Source organism: Heptranchias perlo, chromosome 10 (genome assembly GCF_035084215.1).
Source record: "Heptranchias perlo isolate sHepPer1 chromosome 10, sHepPer1.hap1, whole genome shotgun sequence".
Lineage (NCBI taxonomy): Eukaryota > Metazoa > Chordata > Chondrichthyes > Hexanchiformes > Hexanchidae > Heptranchias > Heptranchias perlo.
This window is the reverse complement of record NC_090334.1, coordinates 72,471,509-72,491,102: the sequence shown is the minus strand read 5'-3', so window position 1 is coordinate 72,491,102 and position 19,594 is coordinate 72,471,509. Positions and strand designations below refer to the sequence as shown.

At 43.8% G+C, this 19,594-nt stretch overlaps 1 protein-coding gene across 1 annotated transcript in view; it reads right to left on the bottom strand.

The window, feature by feature from the left end:
- syndig1l (synapse differentiation inducing 1-like) overlaps positions 1-19,594 on the bottom strand; it is a 126,024-nt gene that overhangs the window by 53,867 nt on the left and 52,563 nt on the right. The gene's annotated exons all lie outside the window — the stretch shown is intronic.

Sequence of the window (19,594 nt, the reverse complement as noted above, 5' to 3'; positions counted from 1 at the left end):
GGTGACGGAGATGGAGAGGCGGAATGTACCAGTTGTGTTAGCCATGGGCGCGGTAGCCAGTCACTCCTGGGGTGCTTGGAAGGCGATGAGGAAGCACTAATATTATGCAAAAACCACATAAAGGCATGCAATTCCCTGCTGATAGACGTACTACGTATAACACGGGCACAAACTACCCAGGCGCCCCCAAGCACAATATTCAGGAGGCAATGCCTCCAGGACCCACAAATGGGTAACACCATCAGGGATTGTGATGTATGACAATGTACACCATGAGTTGGTAACCATAGTCTTGAATCTAATCAATATCAGGCTCCCACACTGGTGCTCCAGCCAGACACAACGGTGATATCAAAGACTGATGTGTCAGGTTTTGAGCAGGGGACTGCCGGAACGAGTCAGTGGCCTGCGAAGAAAGATAGACTGCAGAAAAGATCAGTCATAAATGACGCAGCCACTATCTTTAATACAGGAACCTCAGTAGTAAACACCACTGATCTGGCCACCGTGGACCAGAAGGGCCGGGATCTGGGATCCCGCATAAAAGCGATTCTGCAGCAGCAGATCCAGAATGAGGGCAAACAATTGAGCGAGGACCAGGTCCTGACTGTCCGACTCCAGGACGTAGTTACCGTCCTAGAAACCCACGCCCAAACGATAAATCAACTAATTAAGGAGGACTATAATGCCTCCCAGCAGACAGCAGCAAATGATGTCTGCAGTGCATTTGGAAATTGGGTGGTGGAACAGACAAGAGAAAACCTAGCCCAAATAAAAGAGGGCGAGGTTCCCCTGTTGGTCAGTTATGAACATCTGACCGATTTATCCAGCCAGCCTGGGACTATTCCAGGGTGCCAACTCAGGGGTATGGTGCGGGTATATCCCACACAAATGGAATGTAAGGTGAATCGTGGAGGGTTACTAGGACTGGTATTGGCCATACTGGTTATTGTCCTGGGAACCGAACCTTCGAAGGTATACCGAGTCCAGAATTTAGAGCTCATCGAGGATGGAATATTTATAGCCTACCACAAAGTGTTGCCATATGCCGTAACCTTTGAGGAAAGCTTAGTGGGAACAAAATTAGAGTGTGTGACCCGACATGCAACAATGATTTGTCCACACAAGAAAAATTTTGACCCTCTTGCTGGGTGCGGGTTTAATGTAACACGTGAGGGGATCAATTGCAATATGGAAGCCATAGGGGCCAACCCAGGCCGCCTACACAAGTAAGGGAGAATATTGTGTGACCACTAACTTGGAAACCTTCAAGTATGCAGATCTAAGATGTGAATTCCCCAGTCCAGGATTCTGCTTCACCCCAGAAGTAGCAGTCCGGATTGAACGCGAGGAAATAGTAGACATACATCAGAGGAAATCAACCACATTCCAGGTGTCCGAAGCAATTACGGAAGAATTACCGGACTATATCAACACATTTGGGTATGAAATACCCCCGTTGCCTGAATACCTGGTGGAGCTGCGACAGGAAATCACGAAGTCACAGATGATGTACTACACACTCCAGCAACAGAACAAGCACATCAGGAAGGATGTCGAGGACATTAAGGTTACCACATGGTGGGATGACCTGTGGGACTGGGGACTGAACATCCAGATCCACCCGTGGATCAGACTGATCTGGTAAAGGAATAAAACAGTCCCTTGCAGTGGAAGTTAAACCCGTACGAGGTAATTTAGGGGGAATTAGGGTAGGGCTTTATGGACCAAGTCCAACCGAGTCAATAGGATCCGGTGAAACCATAAGAGTCCTAGTGTATTGGGAAGCAAACCTTATGGCGACCGACTGATCACCGGTAAGGCATAGGGGGAGTATCCAGGGTTGGCCATCCGGGGTTGGACAGGGGTCTGACCCAGGGCCAAAAGGAGGGATTGTTGTGGCAATTAAAGAATTACGGGCTTTGCGATATTAATGCTGATGTAAGAGGTGTGAGTGTATAATCTTTATATGTATACTGAAGTTATGCTAGCTATGACACAACCAGTGTGACCGCAAGGCATAATGGGAAGCTTGACCAAAAAGGACTAAAGCACAGTGTCAGCAGTTTAACCGTAGCAGTTGTCATAAACATGTTTTCACGAAACCTTGTAACGAGAACAATGGACTAAGATAATGATAATGGGAGACCTCAGACACCGGATATTTGTAAACCATGGAAAGGCAGAAGTAAGAGCTTAAGACGGTTGAGATAACAGAGACATCTGCTCCCGCGTATGTGTGAGACTCCATGATGACTATGGGCGAGGTATAGGCGGGATCTAGTTGGTCACATGCGTGAGGCAACAGGCTGCTGCCTGTCAGTATCAACCGTACTATGTATAAAGCCTGATGAAATTGTTTAATCGGAGAGAGCCTTGGCTCACTAAGGTTCTCCCCTGCATATGCTTGAATAAACTCTGCTTACGAAAGGCTCTCTGGACTCAGCGTGGGTGATTTGAACAGTAACCGAGATGGTCGCTACAACAGAAGTATAAATGAAGAAGTAATGAAGAGACCGAGTGAAGGAGGAGACAATGGGAGAAGTGAACAAGGTGGAAGTGGTATGGTCCAACAACTGCAAGGAGCACGACACAGATTGGGAGCTGGATGTGCAGTTTTATCATGATTCTGAATGACTCAAGAGCCATTTAACTACATGTGGCCCACTCACTAGTTATAACACATGAATCTGGCCCACTGCTTAAAAAGGTTGACATTCAGTTAATGCAATGGTTTGCAGGACTACCTGGAGTCACATGGGAAGAATCCCAACCCCATGTGACAAGTCTACCCCTCCAGACCCCATTAGCACTTCAGGCTGGTTGCTGGAGTACTGCGGACCTGCCTGGTTCAGGTATCAACACTCCGTGACAAACAATCAACTTGGTTCCAATCTTCCTTCACTCCCGTGTCACCTTGGAGTCATCTCAGCTCCAAAGATATTCTGATTAACTCCTCCTCGAGGAGAAACATGAGACAACCGATGAGCATGTGTTTAAGGCGTTGCTGGGCAGACAGAAGGTAGCAAGCAAGCATGTTGGGTAGCACAAATCAACATAACACATGCAGCTGCTTTGCCACCCTCCCTCTGACCACAGCATAGATACTCGCAATACCTCATGGAATGCCAGTTCCACCAACTGGAGATGCAGAAATTCAGCTGCAGCTGATTTCCTCTCTGCAGCCCATCGTGGTAGGTACTGACCCAGAGATATGATCATGTGCTCTCATACTTGGTTTCCAGGTAACGCCTTTCATAGGCTGTCATCCCAAGTTGCAGAGTTTCCTCATCAACAATACAATGGACATCCTTCTTCAGCATGGTAGAAGGACCTCCCCAGGTAGTACACCACCCATCTTAATGTTCTGGACATGCAAATTCAATGCTGCGCATCAGGATTATGCATCATAAATTGCTTAATCCAGGTGACAAAGATGTGTCCATTATTAACAAGATCCCACCATCAACATCCTGCAGATCACCATTAACCAGAAGCTTAACTGGACCAGCCACATCAATACCGTGGCTACAATGGCAGAGGCTATGTAATCTGCGATGAGTGGCTCACCTGACTTTTCAAAGCCTCTCCATCATCTACAAGGCTCAAGTCAGGATTGCGATGTAATACTCACCATTCACCTGGATGGGTGCAGCCCCAACAACACTCAAAAATCCAGGATAGAGCAGTCAATTTGATTGGTGCCCATTCCGCTTGACTCAATATCCATTCCCTCCATCATTGACACACTGTGGCTGCAGTACGTACAATTTATAGGATGCACTGCAGCAACTCATTGTTACTTTGACAGCACTTGCCAGCTCTGTGACTTTTACCTGTGAGAAGGAGAAGAGCCCCAAGATTGTGGGAATACCATCACCTCGAAGATCCTCTCCAAGTCACACACCATCCTGACTTTGACATACACTGCCATTCCCTAATTACTGCTGGGTCAAAATCCTGGAATTGCCTACCTTTAATCATAATGGGAATATTATGAGCACAAGGACCAGTGGATCAAGGAGGAGGCCCACCACCACCTTCTGAGGGCAACTCTCCTCCAGGGTGTTCAGCAACAGCTCGGTGTATCCCACAGACCTCCTTCTTTGCAAACCTTTCCCCCTTTTCTCACAAATCCACCTCACAGCTGGGTCTTTCTTATAGAATATAGAATCATAGACTGGTACAGCATAGAAGGAGGCCATTCAGCCCATTGTGCCTATGATGACAGGAAAGTCCCAATGCAGGTTAACTTTGTACCATATAGTGTCAGCTTTGAGAAGGTTGTGGGTTCAAGGCCACTCCAGAATTTGAGTATATAATCTAGGCTGATACTTCACTGCACTACTTGAGGAAGTACTGTATTGTCAGAGATGCATTTTTTGGATGTAACATTATCCAGGACCTTATTTTCCTGTTCGGATGGATGTAATAACTCCCGTGATGTCCTGGCCAACCATGCACCTCCAACCAACACCAACAAAATAGAATAACTGATCGTTCATCTCATTGCTGTTTGTGGGATCTCGAAGTGCACAAATTAACTGCTATGTTTGCCTACAAAACAACAGTTACTACATTTCAAAAAGTAACTCATCGGCCATGAAGTGCTGTAGCACATCCTGAGGTTGTGAAAGGTGGTATAAAAATACATTCTCTCATTAAAACATACATCCAAACGGTTCTCCTTCCTGGTTCCGAACTCCTTCCTTCGACCCCTGTACGAGGTTGTTTCTCATCTGTATCTGTTGCATATTTCATCAGGAATCAAAATCTTCCAAGTATATGATGAGTTTGCATGAAATGATGAGAAATGTGGAGGAGCATATTAAAGTGGCACAGACAAGACCTGATACCTCTGAGTAGCTGAGCCATAATGATCAGGAAGGTCCAAGGTTCAATCCCTGCTCTGTGCTGAGTTTTCCGGTCTCAGCCAGGGCAGAAGTAAAAAGAAAAAACTTGCATTTATATAGCATCTTTCACGACCTCAGGATGTCCTAAAAGCACTTTACATCCAGTTAATTACTTTTTAAGTGTAGTCACTGTTGTAATGTGGGAAACGCAGCAGCCAACTTGTGCACAGCAAGGTCCCACAAACAGCAATTAAATAAATGAGCAGATCATCTGTTATGTGTTGGTTGAGGGATAAATGTTGGCCAGGACACCGGGAGAACTACTCTGCTCACCTTTGAATAGTGCTGTGGAATCTTTTATGTCCACCAGTAGGGGTGTTACAATCTTCCACCAGTTAGGGAGGTGAAAATTAGCCAGAGTTCACATTCCCAATTGAAATCCAGTGACCTCAGCCAGATGTGCATGTGCAGGGGTGTCAGGTGAGGAGATCAGGCAAGGCTGCGATACCCCCTCCCAGTTGTGGAATAGGCTCACTATTAAGACTGACACGTAACTAATGGCTATGTGGACGAGTTACCCAAGGGCAGTCAGGGACGTGTACCCCAGCACAGTGTTAATGCATTTAGGAGCAGAGAGCAAGAGAGAAAAAAAAGGGGCACAGATTTTATCTAAAAGTATCTGGCAAAAAACATTTCTATTTGTTCGGGTCACAAAACAAAATCACTGCATCCCGCGTATGGGACAAAAATGTCACGTGGCCAGTCTTTTGTTCTTCCTGAGCTAAGGGCAGAGTCCCTTTTAAAAAAAAAGCAAATGACAAGATGGTTTAGGCTCAGTAGCACTTCACAGTGATGTCATCAACACTCAAAAAAACAGAACAAAAATCAAAAGGATCTTTAAATGTAATCAAATTCTATCAAGTAATATCAGCTTAATTAGATAAAGAGATCCACGCATTGATCTTGCCTCCCAGCAGTGGCTTCCAGTTAAATTGTTATGTAGCACTTCGCCTTAAATCAGGCCCGATGTAGCCATTCTAGTTAGCTGCCCTGCACAACAGGATCTTTAATTTCCATCTAAATAGACAGATGGAACCTGTGTTTGGTGGCTCAGTTGATTGATGTCACCTCCAACAATGCAGTATTTCTTCAGTAACATACTGGAGTAGTAGCCTCGTCCACGAACTGATGTGAAGCCCGAACCGATAACCTTCTGACCCCGAAGCAAGACTGTTGTCAAAAGAGCCAAGATCACATGCCATTACGGTAAAAGAATTTAATCAAACTGGTCGAATGTTTCTGTGATCCAACTCTGGTGTCTGTCTGGTGCTCGTCATCGGCAGGTTCTGAACAGCAGTGCTTCAGATATCTCCTAAACATGGCTGTGTGTGCACAGCATTAGATCACCATCAGTGAATTACAAGGCAGAATCCAATCAAAGGGATAAGACAATACCATAAACCAGAAAAAGAAAATCTTGACAGCTGTGGGCATCCTGAGATTGAATAATGCCTTCCATTCAGGGAGAGGTATCTGTCACTGTTCTAGGACTATCAGCAGGGGAAAATCCTAGGTCCAGGGTTAACCAGTCTCACCAAAAAACCTGAACATGGTCAATAGTGACAAGTTGCATGTACTGTATAAACCTGGCATCAATGCAGCCTTCAATACAGTATAAACCTTGCATCCTCTTTACAGCCAATGAAGTACTTTTGAAGTGTAGTCACTGCTGTAATGTAGGAATTATTATTAAAAGTTGAGTTTGAAAACACTCTAGATAGACCAGAAAACAAATTTTATAATAAATTGGTTGAAAATTGCTTTAGACATAATAATTGTTTTAGGTAACTTTTTTTTTATTCGTTCATGGGATGTGGGCGTCGCTGGCAAGGCCAGCATTTATTGCCCATCCCTAATAGCCCTAAATTTAAATGTGATATAGATAGCTTTTTGGCAACCAAAGGTATTAAGGGATATGGGCCAAAGGCAGGTATATGGAGCTAGATCACAGATCAGCCATGATCTTATCAAATGGCGGAGCAGGCACGAGGGGCTGAATGGCCCACTCCTGTTCCTATGTTCCTAGAAGGTGGTGGTGAGCCGCCTTCTTGAACCGTTGCAGTCCGTGTGGTGAAGGTTCTCCCAAAGTGCTGATAGGTAGGGAGATCCAGGATTTTGACCCAACGACGATGAAGGAACGACGATATATTTCCAAGTCAGGATGGTGTGTGACTTGAACAGGAACGTACAGGTGGTGTTGATCCCATGTGCCTGCTGCCCTTGTCCACCTAGGTGGTAGAGGTCGCGGGTTTGGGAGGTGCTGTCGAAGAAGCCTTGGTGAGTCGCTGCAGTGCATCCTGTGGATGGTACACACTGTAGCCACAGTGCGCCGGTGGTGAAGGGAGTGAATGTTTAGGGTGGTGGATGGGGTGCCAATGAAGCAGGCTGCTTTGTCCTGGATGGTGTTGAGCTTTTTGAGTGTTGTTGGAGCTGCAGTCATCCAGGCAAGTGGAGAGTATTCCATCACACTCCTGACTTGTGCCTTGTAGATGGTGGAAAGACTTTGGGGAGTCAGGAGGTGAGTCACTCGCCGCAGAATATCCAGCCTCTGACCTTCTGTTATAGTCACAGTATTTATGTGGCTGGTCCAGTTAAGTTTCTGATCAATGGTGACCCCCAGGGTGTTGATGGTGGGGGATTCAGCAATGGTAATGCCGTTGATGGAACTGTTGATGGAATTACATAGAATTTACATCACAGAAACAGGTCATTCACCCCAACTGGTCTATGTCAGTGTTTATGCTTGCTGATGTCTTCCCTTGGGTACAATGAAGAATCACTGTTTATCTGTGTAGGTATCTAGATGCTGCAGTGCATCACCAGTATAGTCCAGGCCTGAGAAATGCAGCTCAATTAATTCTGCTATCAGCCAATGTAAAATGTCAGTCTACGTATAAGAGCCGAGGTAAATTTAAAGAAGCGTATTAAAGAAGGAACTTGAAAAGATTTGCCTCTTGTGGGCTCAGTTGCTAACTTAATTTCCTACTTCAGGAAGCAAGCACCAGAGGGAAATTGCTCATTTCTTCCTCTACCCTGCTCAAATTGATATTGCCTCAGGCACTTTACCTTTTAGAGGTTTTTAAACCACTGCCTATGTGGTAACCCTTTAGGTTCCTCAATCCCAAGTTCCCTCAGCTATCACTTCTCTTCAGCGTAGGATTCCTTCTGTATGACGAGGATTATATATTTTCAGGATACTGTCAACTGTTTCGCTGAATACCCTTCTATCCCCCTCGGAGACGCCATGTCCTCAGCAAATGCCATGCACCTTTCCATCTCTGCTGACAGAGAAAACCAAGCTCCTCCATCTTGTCCTCAGTCCACATCCTATCGAGGCTCAGGCTGACTAGATGTCACAACAGCTTTTTGCTGCTCATTTTCTTTTGACTCATTTGCTCTAAACCAGTTCCAAAGCTGACACTGAATTTTCTTCAACAAAAGGAAGAAAAGACAAAGAAAGAAAGAGAAAGAGAGAAAGAACGAATGAGAAATGTAGCCCCCTTCTTCAGTATGGAACACACTATAGAACATGTCTCATCAACCCTCCTCCAAAATGTCACATTTGCAGTTACAAAGTCCTCCTCCTACCAACACACTGCTGCTCCACAAGCCTTTTAAATGCTTTGAATGTTAAAGACTTCATTTTATTAGGGCTCCTCTTGCCGCAGTAGATCAGCATAGCAATGCACATGCTAACAATTTATGGCACATAGATTAATGTGTGCCATTCCCCAAACCTGAATTGGGAAGCGCTGCCAAGCAGAGGTAAGGTGCCCCCTTCACAGGGAGGTAAGGGAATTCATCAGGCAAGTCACCATTGGCACGTTGGTGCCCTTCCCGGCATCTGAGTGCAGAATGGGACTGGCAAAGGACTAAAACTAAATGTGACACAAGGGATGGAAAAGGAACAAAATGATCTAATCAAAACAGTGTTATCATTTAATGAAGTCCTGTGATTCTGATTTTTTTTTTAAAAAAGTATCTTCCACACCTATTTGTAATTTTGTAAAATGTACAGAGATAAATCCAATTGAGGGGGTCAGAAACGTGAAATTGACAGCAGCAATGGGTAATTTGGGGTGCGACTGCTCAATAATTAGAGCTTTAATTTGTACACAGTGGGTATTGTTATTGAATTTATGTTTAAAGAGCGCAGTAAATGTCTTGCAATGTGCTTTTTCCAAATGGTCAAATCAAAACTCCTTATGCGATGATCTTCATGCTTCCTTCAATCTCACCCAACTGTCAAAAGTCCAATTTCACACCAATTATGCTGCACTACATATCATTCTGTTCAGCTTCCCCTCTACAACTTTCACAGGGCTGAGAAATCACTGACTTCCCTTGTAATGAAATTATTGAAAATAAACTTTTTCGCACAGTCCCAAAAGAAAATGGGAACAGTGACTTATTTTGGGTGGAGGGGAGGTTGGGTTGAATGGAATGATGTACTTAATTTGAAATCATAATTGGAAAATTCAAAGTTTCATAAATGAATCCATTGGCGCCACCTTGGAAGATGTTGTCATTGGGAAGTTACTGCCAAACTGTCGACTCTAGTGGGTATGTTTTTCTCCAGTCACTAAACTTGATTGAAAAGTTCTTACAAGCATAAACGAATGTTCAATTTATTGGAATTATAAATCTTACTGATACAAGCTACAATCTCAGCTTAGAAATTGGCTCTAAGCTTTTGTGATTGCATCTGTTACTTTCTGTGCACAGGGAAATAAAGATATGACCCAAGAATCTAATACACAGTGTAATAGTAGAACCAGTTAGTAAATGCTTGATAATATTGAAGAACAAGAACAAAAATTCCCAAGTGTCATTCTGTCCCCAGCTTCAACCCCTTATGACAGCCGGAAACCATACTCGGGCACAAGTACTGTACTTAAGCAAGTTAATTACTGTAACAAGTCAGTTAGAAGTATGAGGCACCCTGAAATGTAAGAAAACATATCGTGACTCTTGGCCAAGGGGAAAGAGATACACTAGCCACGATATTTCCTCAGTTCCAGGTAATTCTCAGCGTTAGTTTGGCTCAGTGGTGGCACTCTTGTCTCTAAGTTAGAAAGTCAGGGGTTCAAGCCCCTCTCCAGGACTTGAACACATAATCTAGGCTGACACGACAGTGCAGAACTAAGGGAGGGTTGCACTGTTGGAGCTGCCATCTTTCAATGAGATATTAAACCAGGCCCTCTCAGGCGGATGTAAAAGATCGCATGACAGTATTTGAAGTGCAGTGAAGTCCTCCCGGTGTCCTGGATAACATTTATATCTCAACTAACCAATTTATTAATTTATTGCTGCTTGTGGGACTTTGCTGTATGAAAATCTGTCTGCCATGTTTGCCCACAAAAACAATACTTCAAAATGTAATTCATTGGCTGTAAAGCACTTTGGGATGTCCTGAGGACATGAAAGGTGCTAAATAAATACAAGTTCTTTCTTCTTTACAGCTATGAATTGTATACAACGTGGAATTATTAAATTTATCCAAAGTTTGTAAGTTTTCATTTAGTCACCAATGCCTTCCCTAGTTAGACTTCAGTCTCTTAACCGTCAAGTTAATACTTTATTTTCCTTCTTGTGTGACGCAAGCGTATTTAAGGGTTCTGATTTGTTAGGTTTTATCCCCAGTTTTCTCTCATGCTGTGCTACTGTTGGAGTAGCAGTAGGAACCCCCCAGTGACCATTCTTCAACTTAGACAGTGAGTGTCTGCATACTGTTCGACCACAAAGCACATCACAACCAGACCCAACCCCGTCCTCAACCACTGTTCACATTTTCACACTTTCCCAGCAGGGGATGGCTGGAAAGTAGTGGGAAACCTGCCTGATTTTTTCCATTCTCTAACCCGGAAGCAACAAGGCCAATTGTAGCACCTGAATTGTTGTCGTTGCTGAGGTTAGCTGATTTAGCACAGACTGGGGATTAAACCTGGGCCATTTTGGTCTGTGGCTTACTGCACTAGGTGGTACATTTACCCACTGACCCATATGGTGTGACCTGAGGTCTCTTGTTATTTTTATCAGTATAAATCTGATATATGTGTTTTATCTGGGGTTTTGATATAGATGGGGAGAAACTGTTTCCACTGGCAGGAGGGTCGTCAACCAGATGACACAGATTTAAGATAATTGGCAAAAAATCCAGTGTGGAAATTAGGAGAATTTTTTTTTGCGCAGTGAGTGGTTGTGATCTAGAATGAACCATCTGAAAAGGTGGTGGAAGCAGATTCAATAGTAACTTTCAAAAGGGAATTGGATATATGCTTGAAAAGGAGAAATTTGGAGGGCTATGGGGAAAGAGCAGGGAGAGTGGGACTATTTGGATAGCTCTTTCAAAAGAGCCGACGTGGACACGATGGGCCGAATGGCCTCCTTCTGTGCAGTATGATTCTATATGGGAGGTATTTGGGATGTCCAACTCACGTGCATTTTTCACTTAAGAGCAGGTTTAGTCTGCCAAGAGATAAGAACATAGAAAGAGAATTGAAGCCTGTTTTTAGTGTGTGTCTCTCCGACCGACTGAAGCACAGTCTGAGTCCTGAGTTGAGAAACAGGCAACAACTTCGACCTAGCTTTCCACAGGAGCAATACACTCTCCGACGTTTACAGCCCGCATATGACACAAGCAATGAAACATACTCACAGGAGATAATGCCGTGGAAGTACTAGATTTGCCCTTGTCATGTTCTGTATTCATAACAAGTTTATGGCAGTAAGATCTGAAAGGTGCTGCTTTGTATTCTGTCAACATTCCTGATATGCACTGACAGACAAGATTAAGAGATTACTTTGCCCTTGAAGCCTTTTTGGAAAACAAGAACATTTATATGGTAATTTTTTCTTTATCTTTCCAGATCATAAGTAAAAACACGATGGAGCTTTTGATGGTTGTTAAGTCTGTTTTTTATTCCACAAATGTGACCCTCACATTTGGCTTTATCCATTTGCAACACTATTTCTTCATCAATTTTGTGTAAGGAAGAAAAATAAAAGCCACTGAAGGGTTTTGAGAATCTCTAGGTAACCCCTCTTACTGCAAATTTGGAGTGGAGAGTCCGGCGTTCATTTTTTCACTTAAAAGTGAGAGAAAAGTCGCTTTCTCAAAAATTAATGAACCGCTAAATGAAATAGCAGGAATGTGCGGCTCTCAACTGTTGCGATTCCCGAGAATCATGTTTTCATTAGCAGCAATGATAAAGCAGCAGCACACTTGCAATGATGATCCTTTAACACTTCTCAAAACAGTTAATGAGTTACTTAATTGGTACAAATGTCGAAAAGGCTCAGTAACCCAGCTGTGAAGCACAGGGCCATTGAAGAGAAAGTCTCAACGCCAGTGGAGAAAAAAAACCCAGAGGCCTCGCAAGTGCTGTTACACACAGTGGAGTACGCAGAGAGCAGCACAAATGGTTTTTGGTGAAGGAGAAGAAACTCCTTGTGTGTAAAAAGAAGGTGCCAAGGGTGGCAATATGTGAGAGTCAGTGTCAATACTATCCCTCTGATTTGGAGGACCTGAAAGCCCAGAAGAAGAGGTAAAGGATTTGTATTATGCACAGTATAAGCACAAGATATATATATATATATATATATAGATAAAGGAATGTCCTACTGGCTAAAGCTATACACAAACGGCAAGGTTTCACATCTCACCACTGCACTGACTGAAGTACAGAGGAGTTTTCTGGCACACTGCATGGGTGCAGCAGCAGGGGGAGAGGGTGATCTGGCAGCAGAGCTTCGAAATTCCAGGAAAGGCCTATTGGGGTGCATCTCGGGCAGGGCAGAACCTCTATCCACCCCTTACCAAAGCCCGTGACCCCAGCACATTTCCTAGGATCATTTATGACGTCAGTGGGGCACCTGCCAAGTAGAGAGGAGGGATTTGATTATGGCATCTTGCAGCAGCATAAGGGGGAACCATAATTCTTGGGGAACATCCAAAAAACGCTTTCATTAGCAAGTTCATTGTTCTGCCAGTATCTGCTGAAATTAGCCGTTTAAATTTAAATTGCACCCCCTCCCCAGGCCTTTAGCAACCCTGGTCACCAGGGGCACATAGACAACCGTTGCACGCAGTATTGCTCAGGCACAACTGATAGAAAATATGTTGCATATTATATTTCTCTCATTTGCTTCTGGTTATAATATAGTTGCCTATATTTGGATGGGTGTAATATGTGCCCAATGACAAGTCCAGTGGAAAATGATGAGAAATGTCATCGGGGGCTGGGAGCTGGCTCTCTGCCCGATTATTCTGTTCTCGCCCAGTTTCCCAGTGTAATCTAATAGGAATTTTGGGCCCCAAACCTACTGTAATGAAGTCAACTATCTGGGCATGAAGGAAAAGAAAGATCTTGCATTGACATCCTCAGGGTGTCACAAAGTGCTTCGCAGCCAATGAAATGCTTCTGAAGTGTAGTCACTGTTTTATAATCTTTGAAGGTGGCAGGGCAAGTTGAGAAGGATGTTAAAAAAGCATATGGGATCCTGGGCTTTATTAATAGAGGCATAGGGTACAAAAGCAAGGAAGTTACGCTAAACCTTTATAAAACACTGGTTAGGCCTCAGCTGGAGTATTGTGTTCAATTCTGGGCACCACACTTTAGGAAGGATGTCAAGGACTTAGAGAGGGTGCAGAGGAGATTTACTCGAATGGTACCAGGGATGGGGGACTTCAGTTATGTGGAGAGACTGGAGAAGCTGGGGTTATCCTCCTTAGAACAGAGAAGATTAAGAGGAGATTTGATAGAGATGTTCAAAATCATGATTTGATAGAGTAAATAAGGAGAAACTGTTTCCAGTGGCAGAAGGGTTGGTAACAGGAGGATACAGATTTAAGGTGGTTGGCAAAAGAACCAGAGGTGGCATGAGGAAAAAAAAAATTATGCAGCGAATTATTATGATCTGGAATGCACTGCCTGAAAGGGTGGTGGAAGCAGATTCAATTGTAACTTTCAAGAGGGAATTGGATAAATACTTGAAGGGAAAAAATTTACAGGGCTATGAGGAACGAGCAGAGGAGTGGGACTAATCGGGTAGCTCTTTCAAAGAGCCCACACAGGCAAGATGGGCCGAATTGCCTCCTTCTATGCTGCGTCATTCTATGATTCTATGATTTTAATAAACAGCCTGGAATTTCCTGGCCGCTGACCCTGCCCCGTCCGCTGCTGTAAGTTCGTCAGAAGTGCGATCCAGTCGCATCTATGTGAAGTTACCGCGGCAGGATTCAGGAGGGCCAGCTAGCCATGAGGAAATTCCTATTCAATCATGTTCACAAGTGCAGCCTGCAAGTTCTGCAGCTGATTAGCATATTATTAAATAAAGTCGATGAAAGAAAGAAGAAAGACTTGCATTTATATATCGTGCCTTTCACAACCTCAGGACGTCCCAAAGCGCTTTACAGCCAACAAAATACTTTTGAGGTGTAGTCATTGTGTTAATGTAGGAAATGTGACAGCCAATTTGTGCACAGCAAGATCCCACAAACAGCATTGTAATAATGACCAGATAATCTGCTTTCTAGTGATGTTGGTTGAGGGATAAATGTTGGCCAGGACACCATGAGCTCATTATCCTCTCCACTATGTAAAGTCTGCTTTTCATGGATTGTGTAATGCTCATTATTCTTTTTGAATGAACAGTCTAGGTACCAAGCACATTTCTTCTCAACTCCATTAGCCTCTCCCTCCTGAAAAGTTGGAAAACATGCAACTTCGATTTACACAACATATTTCTATTTCACAACATTATGAAAGATGAGTTTGTTCAGTCAGGTTAATTGAGTTACAGGTACTGTACCTGGATCTTTGGCTGCCAACCTTCCCGGATTGTCCAGGTGTCTCCCAGAATGGAAGAGGAGTCTCCCGGGACACAGCCGCTAGCAACCCAGGAGGAAAGTAGAGTTCGCACTTCACCGCATTTGTAGTTCACCCCTGGGGTTTGCGCCTGTGTACTTTCTTTGTCTGCTCGTGGGCAACTTTCTGGTTCTCAGAATTCCCTCACTACAGCCGCTGGCGCAAAACCAAGAGGAAGGATACTCAACTATAGGGGCCCCAACCTTTTATAAGGTAAATTAAGTAACATTTGCACACTGCGGGCAGGCACCGCGTGGTCAGACCTCCAACCAGAGTTGACAACCCTATCGGAGATGTGAGCTGTGTGGTTGAGCAATTGCAGATAACATCTCTGCATACCCCTTACCCCATCTGAGCATAAATACAACAAGGCATATAAGCAAACAAAGTCCCGTATTGTGCAAATATTTGCTAAGGCAGTCAGTCAGGTACTTGGACTGGTCAGAGAGAGGCCTCTTACCAACCTTCTGGTTCTTCAGAGTGAGACTGATAACTTTGTACCAATTTGTAGGTCGTTCTGTGCTAAGGACTTGCATCCACTCGAAACTTGGTTGTTCTACACAAAACTGGGTTTCACAAACAGCAGTGAGACTTTCATTCCATCAGTCTGGGGTGGATTGCGAGCCATGTCCAGAGGTGAAAGGTCAGTTCACTAAATTATTGCGCCATTCAGTCTCCTGGAGTATTTCTTTATAATGATCAACACCAGACAGTTGCAGAACAGTTATGGTGAGCCTAATGTATTATCTAAACGGGTGATTCACTGTGCACAGAGGCTCCACTGCATTGAAATAAGAAACATAATGATGCGACACAAATTAAATAAACAAATCTACACCATGGGGAACGATTTCCTCTGGTCACCATGGGTTAGCAACAACAGAAACATGGTGGGAAGGTTTCCTCTCCTCTATCACTGATAACATGGTAAGCTTGTTCTGATATGTTCAATATTATCAACAAAAGTTGTACAGGGCATTGGTGAGGCCACACTTGGAGTACTGTGTACAGTTCTGGTCACCCTATTATAGAAAGGATATTATTAAACTAGAAAGAGTGCAGAAAAGATTTACGAGGATGCTACCGGGACTTGATGGTTTGACTTACAGGGAGAGGTTAGACAGACTGGGACTTTTTTCCCTGGAGAGTAGGAGGTTAAGGGGAGATCTTATAGAAGTCTATAAAATAATGAGGGGCATAGATAAGGTCGATAGTCAAAATCTTTTCCCAAAGGTAGGGGAGTCTATAACGAGGGGGCACAGATTTAAGGTGAGAGGGGAGAGATACAAAAGGGTCCAGAGGGGCAATTTTTTCACTCAAAGGGTGGTGAGTGTCTGGAACGAGCTGCCAGAGGCAGTAGTAGAGGCGGGTACAATTTTGTCTTTTAAAAAGCATTTGGACAGTTACATGGGTAAGATGGGTATCGAGGGATATGGGCCAAGTGCAGGCAATTGGGACTAGCTTAGTGGTATAAACGGGGCGACATGGACATGTTGGGCCGAAGGGCCTGTTTCCATGTTGTAACTTCTATGATTCTATGATTCTATGATTCTATCTTCCCAGTGTATTTAAGACGTTCCAAGCTGTTGGTCAGAAAGGCTGCATCTCAGAGAAAAATGTTCTCGATTAATCAGAGACAGTACAAATACTGGATCAATCAGAAAGTTGAGACTACAAGCTACAGGCACAAAAAAAAATATTGGATTGATAGATGAATCCTGAAAATCCACAGGAGTTCTCTTGATCTCCCACTGTAATTTTCTGTCACAACCCCCCACCAACACAGATCATTGTACAACCCCTAAAATATCTGAACATAGGTAATCCCATATCAGTACCAACGACATCGGTAAAAAAAGGGATGAGGTCCTGCAAGCAGAATACAGGGAGTTAGGAAATAAATTAAAAAGCAGGACCTCTAAGGTAGTAATCTCAGGATTACTCGCAGTGCCACATTCTAGTGAGAGCAGAAATAGGGGAATAGACCAGATGAATGCGTGGCTTGAGAGATGGTGTAGGAGGGAGGGGTTTAAATTCCTGAGGCATTGGGACTGATTCTGGGAAAGGCGGGACCTGTTCAAGCTGGACGGGTTGCACCCAAGCAGAACTGGGACCAATATCCTCGCGGGGGCATTTGCTAGTTCTGTTGGGGAGGGTTTAAATTATTATGGCAGGGGGATGGGAACCAAAGGGCAGGTACAGATAGGACAAATTCAGACCAAGAAACGGGAAGTAGAAAAGCAGTTAGTGACATAGTTAGCGACTCAGAAAGGCAAAAGAAGCAAAGGTTAAATAATGTTCAGCACAGGAATTTGACAGGGTTAAAGGGTATATACTTCAATGCAAGGAGTATTACAAACAAAGCAGATGAGCTAAAGGCACAGATTGACACATGGCAGCATGATATCATTGCTATAACGGAAACCTGGCTTAAAGAGGGGGATAATTGGCAGCTCAATATCCCTGGATATAGAGTTTTTAGGCAGGATAGAGTGGGTGATAAAAAAGGAGGGGGGGTAGCATTATTGGTTAAAGAATCAATTACAGTTGTGAGAAGGGATGATATGCTAAATGGATCATCAATCGAGGCCATATGGGTTGAGCTACGAAATAAAAAAGGGGCAGTCACACTACTAGGAGTGTACTATAGACTCCCGAATAGCGAAAGGGAGTTGGAAGAACAAATATGTAGGCAAATTTCTGAGTGCAAAAATAAGAGGGCAATAATAGTAGGGGACTTCAACTACCCTAACATCAACTGGGATTCAAACAGTGTGAGGGGCACAGAGGGTGCAAAATTCTTGATCGGTGTCCAGGAGAACTTTTTTAGCCAGTACGTGACAAGCCCAACAAGTGGGGATGCAATTGTAGATTTAGTCCTGGGAAATGAAGATGGGCAAGTGGGTGAAGAGACAGTGGATGACTATATTGGGGATAGTGACCACAATTCAATTGTTTTAGCATTATTATGGAAAAGGACAGAGTTAAATCAGGAGTAAACGTTTTAAATTGGGTGAAGGCAAATTTTACAGAACTAAGAGGTGATTTGGCAGAAGTGGACTGGACACAACTACTTGAGGAGAAATCAGTGGCAAGCCAGTGGGAGGCACTAAAAAGTGAAATTCTACGGGTACAATGCAGACACGTCCCCTCAAAGAAAAAGAGTGGCGCTGCCAAATTTAGAGCCCCCTGGTTGTATAGAAGTGTACAGGGCAAGATAAAACAGAAAAAGAAAGCTTATGACTGTCACAGAAAACTAAATACTGCAGAAAGCCTAGAGAAGTTTAGAAAGTACAGGGATGACGTAAAAAAGGAAATAAGGAAAGCAAAGAGAGGGCATGAAAAAAATATTAGCTAGTAAGATTAAAGAAAACCCAAAGATGTTTTATCGTACATTAAGAACAAGAGGATAGCTAAGGAAAAGGTGGGACCTATCAGGGATGATAAGGGTAACTTGTGTGTAGAAGCAGAGGATGTGGGTAGGGTTTTAAATGAATAATCTGTCTCCATATTCACAAAGGAAAGGGATGATCCGGACGTAGCAGTTAAAGAGGAGAGGTGTGAAATATTGGATAAGGTAAACATAACGAGAGAGGAAGTACTAGAGGGACTGGAATCCTTGAAAGTTGATAAGTCACCAGGGTCGGATGGATTGTTTCCTAGGCTATTGAAGGAAGCCAGGGAGGAAATAGCGGATGCTCTGAGGATCATTTTCCAATCCTCACTAGATACAGGGGAGGTACCGGAGGACTGGAAGACTTCAAAAGTAGTACCATTGTTTAAAAAGGTATGAGGGAAAGGCCGAACAATTATAGGCCGGTCAGTCTTACCTCGGTGGTGGGCAAACTATTAGAATCAATACTGAGAGATAGGATAAACTGACACTTGGAAAGGCATGGTTTAATCAGGGATAGTCAGCATGGATTTGTTCAGAGAAGGTCATGCCTTACGAATCTGATTGAATTCTTTGAGGAAGTGACAAGGAGGATTGATGAGGGTAGTGCAGTAGATATTGTCTACATGGATTTTAGTAAGGCATATGACAAGGTCCCACATGGCAGACTGGTCAGAAAGGTAAAAGCCCATGGGATACAGGGAAATGTGGCGAATTGGATCCAAAATTGGCTCAGTAACAGGAAACAAAGGGTAAAAGTCAATGGATGTCTTTGCGAATGTAAATCCTTTTCCAGTGGTGTGCCACAGGGCTCAGTGTTGGGTGCCTTGCTGTTTGTGGTATATATTAAATGATTTGGACTTGAATGTAGGGGGCATGATTGGCAAATTTGCAGACGATACAAATATTGGTCCTGTAGTTGATAGTGAAGAGGATAGCTGTAGACTCCAAGAAGATATCAATGGGTTGGCGGAGTGGGCGGAAAAGTGGCAAATGGAGTTCAACCCGGAGAAGTGTGAGGTAATGCACTTAGAGAGGGCAAACAGTAATAGGGAATACGCAGTAAACGGGAATATATTGAGAAGGGTAGAGGAAGTGAGAGACCTTGGAGTGCATGTGCACAGGTCCCTGAAGGTGGCAGTACAGGTAGATAAAGTTGTGAAGAAGGCATACGGAATGCTCTCCGTTATTAGCCGAGGTATAGAATACAAAAGCAGGGATGTAATGATGGAACTGTATAAAACACTGGTAAGGCCAAAGCTGGAGTATTGTGCGCAGTTCTGGTCACCACATTACAGGAAGGATGTAATTGCTCTGGAGAGAGTGCAGAGAAAATTTACAAGAATGTTGCCAGGGCTTGAAAATTGCAGCTACGAGGAGAGATTGGATAGGCTGGGGTTGTTTTCCTTGGAGCAGAG